The 17,669-nt window shown below is 34.7% G+C and overlaps 1 long non-coding RNA gene across 1 annotated transcript; it reads right to left on the reverse strand.

Annotated features, from left to right (window-relative positions):
• Positions 1-5,596: 5,596 nt before the first annotated feature.
• On the reverse strand, positions 5,597-8,421 carry LOC127847126 (uncharacterized). The gene is made up of 3 exons (XR_008033829.1): positions 7,983-8,421; positions 7,435-7,615; positions 5,597-6,898 (listed from the first exon to the last, which is right to left on the reverse strand). It is a non-coding gene; the product is annotated as an uncharacterized LOC127847126 (long non-coding RNA).
• Positions 8,422-17,669: the final 9,248 nt, after the last annotated feature.

Below are 17,669 nucleotides of genomic sequence, written 5' to 3' on the forward strand. Positions count from 1 at the left end.
AAAAAAAAATTGGGGGATGGGGTGGGGGGGGGGTATAGTATAGTGTGAGGGTGTGGTGGTCATTTGTGAGATGATTTAAAAAAAAAAGAATAGGGGGGGGGGATTCGGGTGGGGGGGAGGGGGGTATTCTTGGGTGCGATGGTTGGACGGTATTTCAAACATAAAATAATAAAAATAAATATTTGTGTGTTTTAACCGTTAAAGTGTGAGGGTGTGGTGGTCATTTGTGAGATGATCTTAAAAAAAAATTATTTAGGGGGGATTCGGGGGGGGGGATGGATTCGGGGGGGGGGGTGTATAGTATAGTGTGAGGTGGTCATTTGTGAGATGATCTTAAAACAAAAATTAGGAGGGGGATTGGGGGGGGGGGTGGGGGGTATAATATAGTGTGAGGGTGTGGTGGTCATTTGTGAGATGATCTTTTTTAAAAAAAAATAGGGAGGGAATTCAGGGGGGGGGGGGAGGGGGGAGGAGGGAGGGGGGTATTCTTGGGTGCGATGGTTGAACGGTATTTCAAAATAAAATAATAAAAATAAATATTTGTGTTTTTTAACCGTTTCCAAAAAAAACCAATTTGGGGGTGTAGGGTGGGAGGGGGGGTATAGTATAGTGTGAGGGTGTGGTGGTCATTTGTGAGATGATCTTAAAAAAGAAAAAAAAATAGGAGGGGGGATTCGGGGGGGGGCACGGGGGATGGTTTGGGTGGAGTCTATTGTGGTATATCAGGTAAGAGTAGTTTTGTCAAAGTATCAATCAAATTTAATCATAAATAAAGAAGTTATGGCATTTTTAGCAAAATTAAATAATTCAAAGGTCAAGGTAAAATTCAACTTGCCAGGTACAGTAACCTCATGATAGCATGAAAGTATTTGAAGTTTGAAAGCAATTCCCTTGATACTTTAGAAGTAAAGTGGATCGAAACACAAAATTTAACCATATATTCAAAGTTACTAAGTCAAAAAAGGGCCATAATTCCGTAAAAATGACAACCAGAGTTATGCAACTTGTCCTTTTACTGTACCCTTATGATAGCTTGCGAGTGTTCCAAATATGAAAGCAATATCTATGATACTTTAGGGGTAAAGTGGACCAAAACACAAAACTTAACCAAATTTTCAATTTTCTAAGTATAAAGGGCCCATAATTCCGTCCAAATGCCAGTCAGAGTTACATAACTTTGCCTGCACAGTCCCCTTATGATAGTTAATAAGTGTTGCAAGTATGAAAGCAATAGCTTTGATACTGTAGGAATAAAATGGACCTAAACACAAAACTTAACCAAATTTTCAATTTTCTAAGTATAAAAAGGGCACATAATTCTGTCAAAATGCCAGTCAGAGTTACATTACTTTGACTGCACAGTCCCCTTATGATAGTTAGTAAGTGTTGCAATTATAAAAGCAATAGCTTTGATACTTAAGGAATAAAATGGACCTAAACACAAAACTTAACCAAAATTTTCAATTTTCTAAGTATAAAAAGGGCACATAATTCTGTCAAAATGCACGCCAGAGTTATCTAACTTTGCCTGCCCAGTCCCCTCATGATAGTAAGTAAGTGTACCAAGTTTGAATGCAATAGCATTGATACTTTCTGAGAAAAGTGGACCTAAACGCAAAACTTTACCGGACGCCGACGCCAACGCCGACGCCGACGGCAAGGTGATGACAATAGCTCATATTTTTTTTTCAAAAAATAGATGAGCTAAAAATGGTTACAATAAAACAGCATATTTATTTGAACTAAAATGTCTTCATCAAAACAAAAAAAAGTTAACATAGAACACAAATAAAATAATTTGATTCTACTGGGACTCGAACCTTAGGCCTCTCACATGTGAAGCGAGCGTGTAACCAGTCCACTACCGAACCGCTTGAAAAATCACCTTCTAACTAAGATATTAATAAGCTATTAATAGTCGGTTTAAATGTAAACCCGGAAGTTTAAACGCTGAATAGTGAGCGGGGTTAAAGGTCCATACCAAAGGGTCCATACCACTGGCAAGATACGGGTCAGGCATGCGGCCTTCTATATGTGGTTCTTAAAAAAAACCTGTAGGCGCACTTGATAGTAATGAGACTGGGGTGCTGTGATGGTGCTCCTCATTGATAAGCGGCTGCTTCCTTTATCAAGACTCATTATTACAATTAATAATACATGTCGCGCTTCGTGCTCTATAGCGCCTTTATTAGTAACTAAGTGGTTGCTAGGATAGTGGAACAAAGAAGGTTTTAATGTGCTTACGAACCCCCCACCCTCTCACACATATATTTCATTCGCATAATAAAAACAAACAAGAGGGCCAAGATGGCTCACCTGACTAACCTTCCTACATCAACTTAAATTCTATCAGACCCATATACAATCCCAAGCCAGATTTCATTAATTAATACATTCTGACGAAATTTTATGAAGACGTGATGAAAACTGTGACCTATTTCATCTACACAAGGTTTAACTAGAATTCGCCAGGTGACCTAATTTTTGACCCCAGATGTCCCATAAACGATCTGAAATAAGATATTATCAAGGTATACATTCTGACCATATTTCATTAAGATCAGATGAAAACTATGACCTCTATTGTCTACACAAGGTTTTTCTACGATTTGACCTAGTGACCTAGTTTTTGACCCCAGATGACCCAAATACAATCCCAACCCAGATTTCATCAATATAAATTTTCTGGCCAAATTTTATTAAGTTTGGATGTAAACTGTGACCTCTACTGTCTACAAAAGTATTTTTTACTTTGACCTAGTGACCTAGTTTTTGACCCAAGATGACCCAAATTCAATCCCAACCAAGATTTTTACAAGACAAATATTCTGACAATATTTCATTAAGATCTGATGAAAACTGTAACGACTATTGTCTACACAAGGTTTTTATATGATTTGACATAGTGACCTAGTTTCTGGACCACTATGACCCAAATACATTCCCAACCCAGATTTCATCAAGATAAACAATCTGACCAAATCTCATAAAGATTGGATGAAAACTGTGACCTCTATTGTCTTCACAAGGTTTTTCTATTATTTGACCTAGTGACCTAGTTTTTTTTACGCCGGATGACCCAAATACAATCCCAACCCAGATTTCATCAAGATATACATTCTGACCAAATGTCATAAAGATTGGATGAAAACTGTCACCTCTATTGTCTACAAAAGGTTTTTCTCTTATTTGACCTAATGACCTAGTTTTTGACCCCAGATGACCCATGTACAATCCCAACCTAGATTTTATCAAGATAAACATTCTATCCAAATTTCATAAAGATTGGATGAAAATGGTGACCTCTACTGTCTTCAAAAACAAATTGTTGACGGACACACGCTCAGACGCACGCATACACGCACAACGGACGCCGGACATCACACGGTCACATTAGTTCACCATGTCACTTCGTGACAGGTGAGCTAAAATGGTTACAATAAAATAGCATATTCATTTAAACTAAATTGTCTACATCAAAACAAAAAGTTAACATAGAACACAAATAAAATAATTTGATTCTACTGGGGCTCGAACCTTGGACCTCCCAACAGTGTGCTCATTGTGTGGGATACACACGGAAAACAAACTACTTCATTCAGTGTGTTTTTGTTCGAGAAGGGAACTGTTACATGAATCACTTTGGGATGCTGTCATTTACCAAAAGGGGTCTCAGTGTTTTATTAAATTAATACGAAAGACACCATTAGAACAAATCGTAACGTTGTTTCAAATGACGCTATCAACTACAGATGACAATCGCCTGAATAATCAATTAGCAATCCTATTGCTGAGACTAGTTTGTTAGTTTGTGAGTGTCTAATTATAAAATAGTCTCTCTATTGTTGTTGATATGCATGTACATATATTAATATACACATATTATTATCTAATGTATACATTAATGATGTAAATACTTGTTGAAAATGTGTTAAGCTCTCCATGAATGGAGGAAATAAAGAATCTATCTATCACATGTGAAGCGAGCGTGTAACCACTACACTACGGAACCGCTTGAAAAATCACCTTCTAACTAAGTAGTGGGAGCCTAATGGGTACTTTACCAGAAACACTATCTGTTATTATGTCCACATAGTAAATTGTATATCAAAACTAATTGCAAAATTTTAAAACTTTTTACCAGCCGGTTAACTTTTTATACTTGGTTGAATACACCTACCCCTTGACTCGGTTGGTCGTTTTCTATAAATTTACCCTATAACCAAAATATATAGTTTTTTTGTAATGGGATATACATATATTTTGACAATTAACTTAATAAACGTACTCGACCCCAGGTACTTGAAACAAAAACTTGGTCCTTACATATATAATAAGAGTAAATGTATCCAGCGATGATATCACAGGTGTTTTGAATAACACAATGCAACAGCATAAACGATCAAACAATGCACACATATGCCGTTGTGGTTGCCAGCAGGAAGGGTCCATCTATGATAAAACACCTTTTATTTGATAAAAATCGTCCAAGTATGTCCAAAACGGCCAGCACAAATAGCACCCCAAAATGAAAGTGTGTTATTCCGAACGTCCAGCTGTCAGTAATTAATGAAGGCGATTTTCGGTCGATTTTTCACAATAAAATTAGAACATTGCTGTAAAGTCCACGAATGTTTTTCATATACTACGTTTGTCTTCGAACTACGGCGTTCTTAAGTCCCAGTTGAACGGTAAAAAGTCGGAAATTCAGAAGAAACAACACATTTAGTGTACTTTCACTTTCACGACCATCATTTTGAGGCAGAAATCGGTGGTAAGGAAAGAAGACGTTTCAATTGGTTGAAAATAAAATTGGTAATATTGTTCTATAATTTACGACTTATTCAACCAATCGAAAACAAGATAAAAATTTACCGCGTTCCATCAATAAAATGGAGTCAGTTTGAACATAAAATATAATATTTGGTGTATTTTCTACTTTTTCTGAGTATTGTTGTTGTGCCGTTACCAAAGAACGACGTAGTTTGATGGCAAACTGAGTAAATGACAAACGTACGTGGAGTTTATAGCAAAGTTCTTGTTTAAGTGTGAACAATCGACCGAAAATCGCCTTCATTCATTACTGACAGCTGGACGTTCGGAATTACACTTTTTCATTTTGGGGTGCTGTTTGTGAATCGTTTGGCTGTTTTGGACATACTTGGACAATTTTCATCAAATACAAGGTGATTTATCATAGATGGACCCTTCCTGCTGGCAACAACAACGACATATGTGTGCATTGTTTGATCGTTTATGCTGTTTCATTGTGTTATTCAATACACCTGTGAAATCATCGTTGGATACCTTTACTCTTATTATATAAATATAAGGACCAATTTTTTTCCAAGTACCTGTGTACTCGACAAGATTTTGTTAGTAGATACAGAATGAAAAAAGTGTCATTTAAAGCGAATTGTGCCTTTGATGTCCAATAATATATGCACTTATCTGGATACAATGGCAAAAACTACAACAAATGGTTCAGTGACAAGAAACTTTATTTACGGTTTATGTCACTTGTAATGTGATGGAATGCATATATTGTACATATGTATATAACACAACATATTTTCTACACACTGAATGAATTTCAGGAAGTTTTACCGTTCTTATCTCAAGAAATTGTACTTTGAGTATGCCTGCCCCAATTCATTTTCACGCAATGAAGTTAAGTATAAATGTGCATATCACTTCTTTTTGGGGGTTTTATAGTTGCTTATTAAAAGCTACAGTTATAAACCATGACATGTGAAGAAATTTAGCTAACTTTGAATTAATATTGAAATAATAATACATTAATAATACAATCTTAAGGTCACCTAAAGTCAAACGGCAACATATGTATACAGGCGCAGTTCACCACAAAATGTCAAAGTTGTCCCAATATTACGTAGCATAAAGATGTATAAGTTATCATGTTTCTTTAAAAATGTAGCACACTAATATACAACTTATATTGTAATAAAAACAGCCAGATTAATTACAACTAGATGTACATAATTTAGTATCAGTATAAAGCCATTGGGTGAATTTGATTGGCCGCGTGTCATTTGAAAGCCATATTATACTGTTCTGTCACTTTTCGTCACTGAAAAACTGATCGATTTTAAGGACCACTTCAGATAATATATTTTTTGCGTTTGTGACTTTTGGTAGTCCCTCATTGTTTTTAGCAATGAAAATATCCCTAAAGTTATCCTCTCCGGAACTAGAAAATATGGCTTTCAAATGACACAAGGCCAGTCCATATCCCGCAATGTTTTCAGCTGTTGGTCTCTTTAGAGTTCCTCTATGCAACAGCACGTCTAACAATCTAATGTTCTTTGCTTTTAAGGCTTTTCATGACTTAAACACACTGAATTATGGATTGAAGTAACAGTAAAGATGTGGGCCATATTGTCAGAAATTTTACACGTTTTAAGCAAAGAAGCCAGTGCTTCAACATCACCAGGAGCACTGTGGGCGTTGCAGGTTGCCTGGAGAACACGTTCACTAGATCTTCCTATTTGTGTGACTGTCCAGGATACGATTTTTGAAAGCCGGCAAAGAGTCAACAAAACTGCTTACACAATTACAAAACGTTTCAAAACAGTGTGTGTTCAGCAATGCAATAACCAAAACCGGAAAATCAAACCTGCGCCCATTATGAGCAACAAAAATGGCTCTGGGAAACTTTGCAAGCCACAACATACAATCATGTAGAGAAGTTTTAATTGATACACTATCAACACTTCCACCATTTACACGCATTATGCCATGATCATCAACAGAGATGCCACTTTCTGAGCTTCAGAAGAAATTGGCACTGTTGTCTTCACATATGTCGAGAATTTAAAACCCGTCTTCAAATGCACAGCAGCAATCTGAGTAATATCATGCATTACTGTACCTCGAACTGAAATACAAAATTAAATTCACACAATTCGTATTTCATGAATTTTATAATTCCCCTTTCAGTTTCATTCTGACGCCTTATATGATCGTTGATAATGAGAAAAATCAATTTGCAGCACAACAGGCACATTACATATTGACAAGTCGTTGAACTCTAATTATCGCTTGTGAAAAGAATTCACCATTTATATGAATAGCTCAGAATTTTAATATACATATGCTCCTTCATAAGATTAATTACTAAAAGTAATGAATTTATTTTTAAAAATTGTAATATTTGGAATAGCTTTTAATATTTATAATAACAATCGCAAATATTTTGAACAATGTTTCTGCCCTAGGGTTTTAACCATAAATCTTAAAAAAATGTAATTTTACCAAACTATGAACACAGTGCCTTTAATAAAACAATTATTATTAATATGTTTCATGTTCATCTAAAATAGGAAATAAGAAGACAGTTGATGAGAAAAAATACTTAAATTTGGCACCAGAATAGTCAACAACAATGTATTAAAAGTTAGTTTTTACACTAACTCCATTTCTTTCTCATAAGCATCAATGGCAGCCTTGTTAGACGACGCAGTTGAGATTTTCTTGATGGCCTCCCCAGCACGAGCCTCCATCTTCTTTAGATTTCTATTTGCAATAAGCGTTATGTTTAGAGTGGTTAGGAAGTAATTTAACTTCACCGGCCTGCCCAAACTGACTTTCATTGCTGAAAAGAGAATTGAAAATGATAAGAACATGCAAATGAAATAAGGCCGTAGTTACTTAATAATGAAATCACAATGTATTTTCATAGAATCCATTAGTATCATCATTACATTAATAAACAACATGAATGGGCAATCAATTGGATCATTGGATATAACAACACAAATGCGAAACTAAATTTGAAAACTGAATATGATGGACATCGGAATGTTTCCTTATATATTACACGATAAACAAATATTTACTGGGAATGACACTTGGAATTTTAAGGGGTCTGAAAATGTGTAAGAAGTCCAAAGATCAATGGCAATTGCACAATGATTAAACATTGATAGAAATGTCAGGTTGAAAAATGAAGACATGCATACCTGTTCCAAGCTTGGTATTTACGTCAAAGCATGGCATTCCCCTGATCTTGAGATGGTGCTGCTTTCCATAAGCAACACGATTGACTTCTCTACAGTCAGGTTTTTCACAAACAACGTACAAATAACCACTGAGGCCATTTTGTTGTTCGCCAACAAAGTTATATATTGTCAAAGGAATGGGACACAGATTACAAAACTGTCCATACTGTAATTTGTTTAGCAAATCTCCAGCTCAACGAGTCAATCAATCTTCTTCCATCCCCCACCCACTTCTGCTTACTCTTTTCACGCCATTTAGCATATGCGAATAGTTTTTTCGTGAGTTATTTTCACACAAATCTCCATCGCAGAGCTCGGAAAATGAATAATTGTTATCGAACACAACGTTGTCGATCGGTTTTTGCTTCTTTTTCGATTTTGCAAATCGCTCGCTTTTATTTCGCACTTTCATTTTGCTAAGAAAATGTCAACAACCGTGACGTCATGAACACAAATATTTAATGAAACGAATTAATTTAACTTATATTTTTATTGTATAGCTATTAAATCTTAAAGAGATAAGCAAATTTACCTCTTAAATAAAAGAATACAAATTTATTTCGCGTATTTAGTATAATTTCCGGACTTTACCGTAGATATCGCTTATAGTCGAAACGCTTTCCGAATACGGCGATATCGACCGACTATTCCCGATCTCACTAGGAACCTACTGCCTTAATAAGTGACTGTAGTGTAACGGTTATCAATAAAGCAATAAAGCGTGTAATCGCTGTCGTCTTGTAAAATTGAACAAAGTACGCATTAACCAAAACTCGAACAGCAAAAGTCTGCGCTATTGTTAGAAAAACCACAAAGTAAATATATTTTGATTATGTTTTGTTTTATACAATACCAGAAAGTTTCACCGGTTCTCGTATTTGCCCAGTCCCTGTGATCTTTTATTATTGCCCAGTGCCTGTGATCAGTTATTAATTAAAAGAATTAGCTTTGAATCATTGGCAATAAGTGTTGTAGTAAATATTATAGGCACAAATGCAGGACTCATTTACACTAATTTACACAAAAAAAAATCACCACTATGCAAGATATTCTTTAAACAAAAATATATACATTGATCCGTAAATAAACTTCTCCTTCCATAAGCGAAAAAAAAAACGTATTACATACTAGTCGCCGCACTTAAGTGCGACGCTAACAATAACACAAAATAGGCAAGAAAAAATATACATTGAAGACGAATTTCATAAAATGCAGCAAAGACAAATTAGCGCCCTGAGCCGATTCTGACGAAGATATTTCGTACATATTTTCCTACAATAACCGAAGAATTCGTCTTTTACATATTTTATATAAATTCATAAATATTTGACAAATAAATATTAGTCCCGCTTTAAATGTGGAAATACAAATTTACCGGTACTGCAGTTTGTCATTTTTCGCATTCAATTATTAGAACAACTGGACGAAAGTGGCGTTCGTAAATATGCTGTCTCCATTCGTTTGATGGATTATCATTGATTTCATTTACAAACAACGTCTCGTTCTCTAACGACAATCACCTCAAGAGCATTAATACGAAAATTAAACACCGCTCTCGTAGCCTGTCATATTTCAAGAGCATTTTTTAAATAATCTAATGCATCTTAGTACAACAATACAAAGATGTGTTATGTATTTATGGGCCATTTAATGAGATTTATTAGCAGTTCTTCCAAGTTCTTCCACTAAGGTATTTACATAATAATACGAAGAAAGGATGTATATATTTATACAGCTATATCAATACGACGAATAAAATCGGAACTTAAAATTGAGACGCGTTCTGAGAAAACTTGGCTAAATGCATGTACGGAAAGTGTTTTCCCAGATTAGCCTGCAGTCCGCTTGTATGGTATTTTTCGTTTAATGGAAGTCTCTTCTACACAAAAATCCAGTTAAGGCGGAAAGTGTCGTCCCAGGCTAATCTGGGATGACACTTTATGCACATGCGTTTAGCCCAGTTTTCTCAGAACAAGGCTCAAATGGTTAAACGGTTAGATTATTGAATACACACACGCATGCATGCCCTTTTTAAGGAATGCTTAACCCATTTATGTCTAGTGGACTCTCCCATCCTTCAAAATTATATCAATTTATTTATAAAATTAGGGATGTCTAGTATACTTATATCTATATTTAGAATATTTCTTACAGAAATTCCTTTAAGCAAACAGCGCATTATGCGGCGTCTCATCTGGGTCTACGCTGTTTGCAATGTCCTTTTTTCAGGACGCTAGGCATAAATGGGTTAAATCAAATTAACGATTAAAGTGCGTATGCACGATTTTGTCATGTGCTAAATAGTAAAATATTGATAAAAATATGTTAACATAGCACAAAATGGCCACGAAAATGAATACATTGAAGACGAATTTCATAAAATGCAGGAAAGACAAATTAGTGTCACGAGCCGATTGTGACAAAGATATTTCGTATATATTTTCCTACATTAACCGAAGCATTCGTCTTTTATTAGGATCGGAGTTAGTGTCCGTGTGTCGTATGAATAGATATCACTGCGGAAAATTAAAATGATCTGTAAAACTAAATTTAGATTCACATCGTACATGCATGATATACATGCTGGCGAATTCGATTGTACAGATATTTTCAATTTCAGAATTAGATATCTGGCTTATTTCGCATTTTTCGACACATGTTTTTCTTAACTTTTATTTTAATTGATATTGAAATATATGTATAATAAGTTTTTTTTACACATTTTATATAAATTCATAAATATTTGACAAAATCGTGCATACTCACTTTAAATAATCACGTCCTGCGTTATATATGTAATATAATTATGTTTACCATGTGAATTCAGTCTGAATAAATAATATATATGTGTCTTGTTCTGCGAAAACTGGACATAATGCATATGCGTAAAGTGCCGTCTCAGATTAGCCTGTGCAGTCCGCACAGGCTAATCAAGGACGACACATTCCGCTTTAATGGTATTTTAGTTTCAAGGAAGTCCTTCCTTACCGAAAATCAAGTTTAGGCGAAAAGTGTCGTCCCTGATTAGCCTGTGCGGACTGCACAGGCTAATCTGTGGCGGCACTTTACGCACATTCATTATGACCAGCTTTCACAGAACAAGGCATGTGCGCAAAGTGTAGGCCAAGATAAGCATATGCAGTCTGCACAGGCTAATCAGGGACGACACTTTCCGCCTGAACTGCATTTTTTCTAAGAAAATATATTTCTTTTAACGAAAAATATAAAAGAAGCGGAAGTGTTGTCCCTGATTAGCCTGTGCAGACTGCAAAGGCTAGTCTGGGACGACACTTTACGCACATGCAATTAACCCCCTTTTAATTTTTTTAGAGCACGGTCCATTGATATATATATTTTAGGCCAATATCGCGACTTTTGTAGAAAGCATGATTGCTTCGAAAACAAAGAAAAATTGCCATGATATGAATGAAGCAAGTATGTGAACTTTTACGCAAACAATGTTTCTGTAGAATATGAACCGTATGCATCTTAAACAGGTAGTTATATTTACAACATGGTGAACGTTCCGGTTATTAGTTACACAATTCGTTGTGTATGCTCAATTCTAAGGTCAAGGGTATGCTTCCAAAACTATCTTTATCAAACATTGAACGATTTCTATTTGGTATTTCCTTAACTCAGTTTTTTTTTCTTCGATCCCTCAGCAGAAATAACATTTTGTATCGTGTTATAAACATTCGTCATACTATGTATGCTTAACAGAAATGTGTTTTGTTTCTATTTACCCGACCATATTTCGGTGATAACCCTTTGTTTTTGATTTGAATGTTAAGTTTGTCATTATTATTGCTACACCAGATTATACTGAAAGTAAAATAGTCAACTTCCCCTCTAAAAAGGAATCCTCTCAAAACCGGAATTTCCTCTCGGTCCCGGGGGTGTCCGGTTTAGAGGGGTTCCACTGTACAATGCTGGAGAACTGGAGACTCAAGTTTTGTCTACACCAAAAGCGTATCATACCCGTTGAAGGGAAATATGAAAGTGTTAGACTAAAAAAAAACATGAGTTTTGTGAATGGATTTATATTTTGCATGCATGATTTATAGATATTGTGTTCTTCGTACTCGATGCACAATTCGAATTTCATATAAAATAAAGTATATCATACAATTTTTGATGGTAGGTATAAAAAAAAACGTTAAATGTGACGGCTTGACTACGGAAATCTCAGTTTTGAGATTTAGTCTATAGTACATGTATAAGCGGTAAAATTATGAGCGAGTGTGCCTTGTTTCTAAACACACCTTTGCATAATTAGACGATTCGCTCTGTAACTGAACGATCTTCTTGAGTGGTTAAATATTATTAGTAAATAAAACTTTCGATAATCCGATTGAAACATCTTTGATACTTACTGCAATATATTGATATTGTTGTCTATACGCATGCGCTCTTTTTACATCATGATCGTAGTGTTAAAAAATGTTTGAACAAACATGCAGATTGACTGTACCTAGTTAAAATGACAATAATTATTTAGGTGGAAATACCGTAGCCTTAACATAAACGTGATATTTATTATGATGTTTACGCTATTTTTCTTATTTAAAAATAACTGCAGTCGTTTTCATTCTTATTATGTTTTCGGCGTTTCTTGACATTTATAAATCATCTCTACTCAGTGGCGTTTGCAATTGTCGTACGTGTCCTCATGATGATATGTTTAAACTATAACGTGACACGAATTAACATACATTAAGTATACCATTTATTCCAGGTTGTCTCTCTCGTGCGATACGCCGCGAAAGATTGGGAATATGTTTCTGATCGCTGTCTTTCTTTGAGATTTTAAGCTTCGTTGTAAATGTATTCGTGACCGTACGTTATGATACTCTGCTTTGAGCTAAATTTCGATCCGTTAATGATTTGGCAATTACAAATGTCACGAGTTGACACATTCTCATCCCAAGTTCAGATATAAGTACATACTTTTTGTCGGAAAATTGGGTCTCGATCCTACATGCATGATCACGATCGGATGCGCCGAGTGTATTACGTTCATGTTCAAACAACGTGTGACGCTATGTTTGTGAAGAATCAATGCAATCCCTAGACTTCAGATTTGATGCCCATAATGCATTCAGTGAATAGAGCGGTAGGGCGTATGCTATCACGATTTTAGCGGTAGGGCGTATGCTTTCACGATTATACGCGGAACTGTATGGAAAGCCTTGACTGTCGTATACGTACAAAATGAACATTGTTGTGTCCATATAGAAATATATTTAGTCACTTGGTCAATATATTAAGTCAATATGTCATTATATTGGGTGCTTGTGTCAATAAAGTATGTCAAGCCACCTTTATATTGAATCAACGAACCCATATATCATGTCGATGTGACCTTATATTATGTCAATACGTCATTATATGAAGTGCATTTGCCAATATATTAAGTCACCCTCACATGGAGTCAATATGTAATTATATTGTGTGCATTTGTCAATATATTGTGTCAAACCATCCTTATATAAAGTCAATCTGTCATCATATTGGGTGCTTTTGTCAATATACTTTGTGAAACCATCCTTATATTAAGTCAATCTGTCATTATATTGTGTGCATTTGTCATTATATTATTATATTAATCATATGACATCGTAGACAATTCCAAAACATACATGTAACTGATTCCTCTTCCTTAACACGATAGCTAAGTCTTCAAAAGTTATTGCGTTATCAATTTTCTTTCACAATTATTTGCAGTACTAAATTAATATATGACATTCGAACAAAATGGTTCGACCAAAGAAGCTAGCTCTACCCTGGCTCGTTGCGATTGGTCGCTATCACAAGAACAGAACAAACAACCCCTCTGACAAACTTTCATGAACTTTCATGAACTTTCATGAACTTTCAAACCCGTATAAAGTGTGTCTTTCGAGACTCATTCGAATGGATAGCATAATCTATAAATAGACGGTGAACATACTACTTTCCGCATGCGTCAAACAAGTATATGTCCAACCTCCTATATATGCTGTTTTCCACCGTCTATTTGTATATTTACCATTTATGAACATTTACAGGTACAGATTAGTAATTACAGAGGCAGCCGGGTGCTGCTTTTCTTGCCCCACCTGCTGCTAATCAGGGTATGTCAACACAAATACTTTGAAAATCTTGGGAGATCTTTTTTATGAAAAGCAAAAACCTTTGATTACAAGAAATTCGTAGACTGCAAACATATGAGTCTTGTTCTGAGAAAACTGGGCTTAATGCATGTGCGTAAAATGCCATACCGCACAGGCTAATCAGGGAAGACACTTTCCGACTAAACTTTATTTTCGGTAAGGAGGAACTTCCTTGAAACTAAAAATACCATACAAGCGGAAAGTGTCGTCCCTGATAAGCCTGTGCGAACTGCACAGGCTAATCTGTGATGACACTTTACGCACATGCATTAAGAAGGGACGACACTTCCGCCTTAACTTTATTTTCGGTAAGGAGGGACTTCCTTGAAACTTTAAATATCATAAAAGTGGAAAGTGTCGTCCCTGATTAGCCTGTGTAGACTGCACAGGTTTATCTGGGATGACACTTTACGCACATGCATTAGGCCCAGTTTTCTCAGAACGCGACTCACATTAAAAAAACTCATATTAATCCGAGATGTGTGTCTTAGTTAACTCTGCTGATAAATGTGAGTGCATACTTTTATTTTATTATTGCACAAAGATATTTTATCACGATTACATTTTCACTCAAACGTTATTTCAGTTAATCCCGAAAGAACAGTTTCATAACATACACAAACAATAAAAAATCGTTCAGTTTTTTAATACTAGAAGATGGTTTTTAAACGAAAGTATTTCACAGTCTCTTCTTTTGATTAAAATAATCTATTTCAGGATTGTTCGCTGTTTAAAGATTGATGTTTACCATGGCATAACAGTTTGCTTGTCTTTTGATGAAAATTCAGATCTTTCGCAGGTTAAATTAGTTAAATACTTACCATTAAATTGCTTTTCAATTTTAAGTAATGGACAGAAATCACGAAATCAATTGTTCGTTTAGTTTGTTTGACGAACCCTATCCTTATATTTGTGCTTCATATGCGTTCTTGATAATATATAATTTCACACTCACACCACTTCGAAATCGAATTGCAAGTTACACATCATTAACTAAATTATTTCGTTATTTAGTATTTTGTAACCCGATCATTAAAACCTTCTTTTTGTAAACACTCCATGTCGCATTATTCTCATACTTATACATTTAACTTTTTTTGACTTATTTTCACTTTATTCTAAACATAATCACAGGAGGGAGGCCCATAGTACTATAAATTATTATTGTATTTTTATATATATTCTATATAGTATATATTATATATTTTAAAATATATGTATGGGCTTCCCTCCAGTGGACATAATTGCAATAAAATCAAAAAAATATCATGTGTCCATGAAACTCTCAGAAATCATTCTCAGTGTTTGAAGTTGTAAACATAAAGTTTACTTTATAATTAAAATGTCAAATCGGAGTTTACATAACATTATACAAAAACTAGTTGCACTTGAAGTAAGAAATAAGATTATAAAAAAATATATTCATATAGAACAATGTTCTCAAAGCCACTTTAGGTTTTTTTATAATAGCGACAACGATAATGAGGCTATTAGCAGTAACTATTTGGTTATCGGTTAAGGTTGAATCTCGGCCATTCTAAACGTGAATATCTGAAGGTGTGACTTCAAATACCCATATACATAATGCACGATATTATAGAAATTAAGAATCGACAAATATTCATAAGGACTTAGTTTAAGTAAATTAATCGTTACCACCATGGGAAAAGGGGAACAACTGCTCCTAGACATCCCTGCGGTTCCGTCTTGTATTGGTTAATCTTAGTATAGAGTATTTAGCAAAAAACACGATATTGTTAGGCTTCCAAAACTCATTTAAAACAAAAGATCGAATTTAATAATATTTGTGTGTGTGTGTTAATGAACTGTTATTCTGCTTTTACAGCATGAGTAGTCACGTTTAAAATATAGGTTTTAAAGGGGCCTTATCACAAATTTTGTATGTATTGAAGTTTTTCATTCAATGCTGTATATTGATAAATGTAAAAATTGGATCTAAATAGCTTCTGTACTATACAATAATAAAATTAAAAAAAGAAAATAAAGTAACCCTCAACTGGGCTCGAATCACTGACCCCTGGAGTAAAAGTCTATCACTTAGACCACCGGACCATCCTTGCTCATACCATGATAGATGATATACTTTATATAAGCAATCCTCGTAGTATCACGAAAATATATCGACAACAACAGAACTCTCAAAATATTCATTTGCAATTGTTACGCGTTGCTACGCTTTATTATTTTCAGGTTTTTAATTCGTCAAAAGATGCACATTATGGATATTTTAGAGCATGGTGATTGTTCAGTATTACTATTTCCTCACAAATATCATAACTACAAAGATAATTAGCGATTCTGAAACACTTTTTTTAATATTGTGGATTTACCAAGGCATGAAATGGCCCCTTTAACAATTCACAACACGATGCGCATTAATTCAACTCTAAGCGTATTTGATGGTAGGTTCTGTTCATTGGCCATTACTTAGATTTCCCATAGATACTCAAAATCAACGAATATTTTGTACAATATTTCGAAAAATAAAGTTAACACATAAAAAAACAATGTTCCTTATGGCAATAGCCGAAATTTCAACGCTAGATGGGGTCTTGTAAATATATTTAACAAAATACAAAATGCGCTTTTTTGTTGGACAGTATATTTAACACATGTTCATGTACCATATAAGTGTTCGTGTGTCGTATGAATATATATCGTTGTGTGAAATTAAAATGGCATATAGTGTGCCACAAAAAAATAAACACGAGCATTTTGTATCTGGTAAAATATATGTTACCATACCACATCTAGCGTTGATAATTTTGCTATTGCTATTAAGAACCCTGATGTATTCGGGTTAACTCCATTTAACGAAATATTTTGCAAAATATTTTATGATTTTGAGTATATATGTAACTTTAAATAGAGTTTGAGGTCTGTGTGGTACTCCAAACAAAAGTGCTTGCATAATTGTAAACCGTAATTTAACCGTAATTTAATGCTGTTGTTGGATATATTTTACAAAAATGAAATGTAAACGGTAAGTTAAGAAATTATTAAAATTCAAATATATTAAGTCATTTCGAACAGTTGAAACATTGAAGTTGTTTTAATTAAGTTTCAATTCACATAGTAAAGTAACCAGCAGTAAGGCTCGATTGGTATTTGTCGGCTCGGGTACTACTTACATGTACTCCGGGTACTCTTAAGTATACTTACATATACCCTGGGTACGGTAGATATAATAATGCGTACCCGGGAAATTTAACGCTTAATCGGTCGTTGTCGGCTTTAAAAATTTAAAAATAATTATAGTTATATGTATGTCAATTTTCTGCTAAAAGGCCTCTATATTACTCATACTCAAAAAGCATGTTGACACAATTTTTTTTAAAGAGAAGTTTGTTTAAGATAATCGTAGCGCGTTCTACGACATCGGAATATGTGCGGGAATACAACTCGGGTACAGTCTTATATCGGCCGGGTACGATTAAGTATATTTACCGTACCCGGGGTACATGTGAGTATA

The sequence above is a fragment of the Dreissena polymorpha genome, chromosome 10 (assembly GCF_020536995.1).
Source record: "Dreissena polymorpha isolate Duluth1 chromosome 10, UMN_Dpol_1.0, whole genome shotgun sequence".
Classification (NCBI taxonomy): domain Eukaryota; kingdom Metazoa; phylum Mollusca; class Bivalvia; order Myida; family Dreissenidae; genus Dreissena; species Dreissena polymorpha.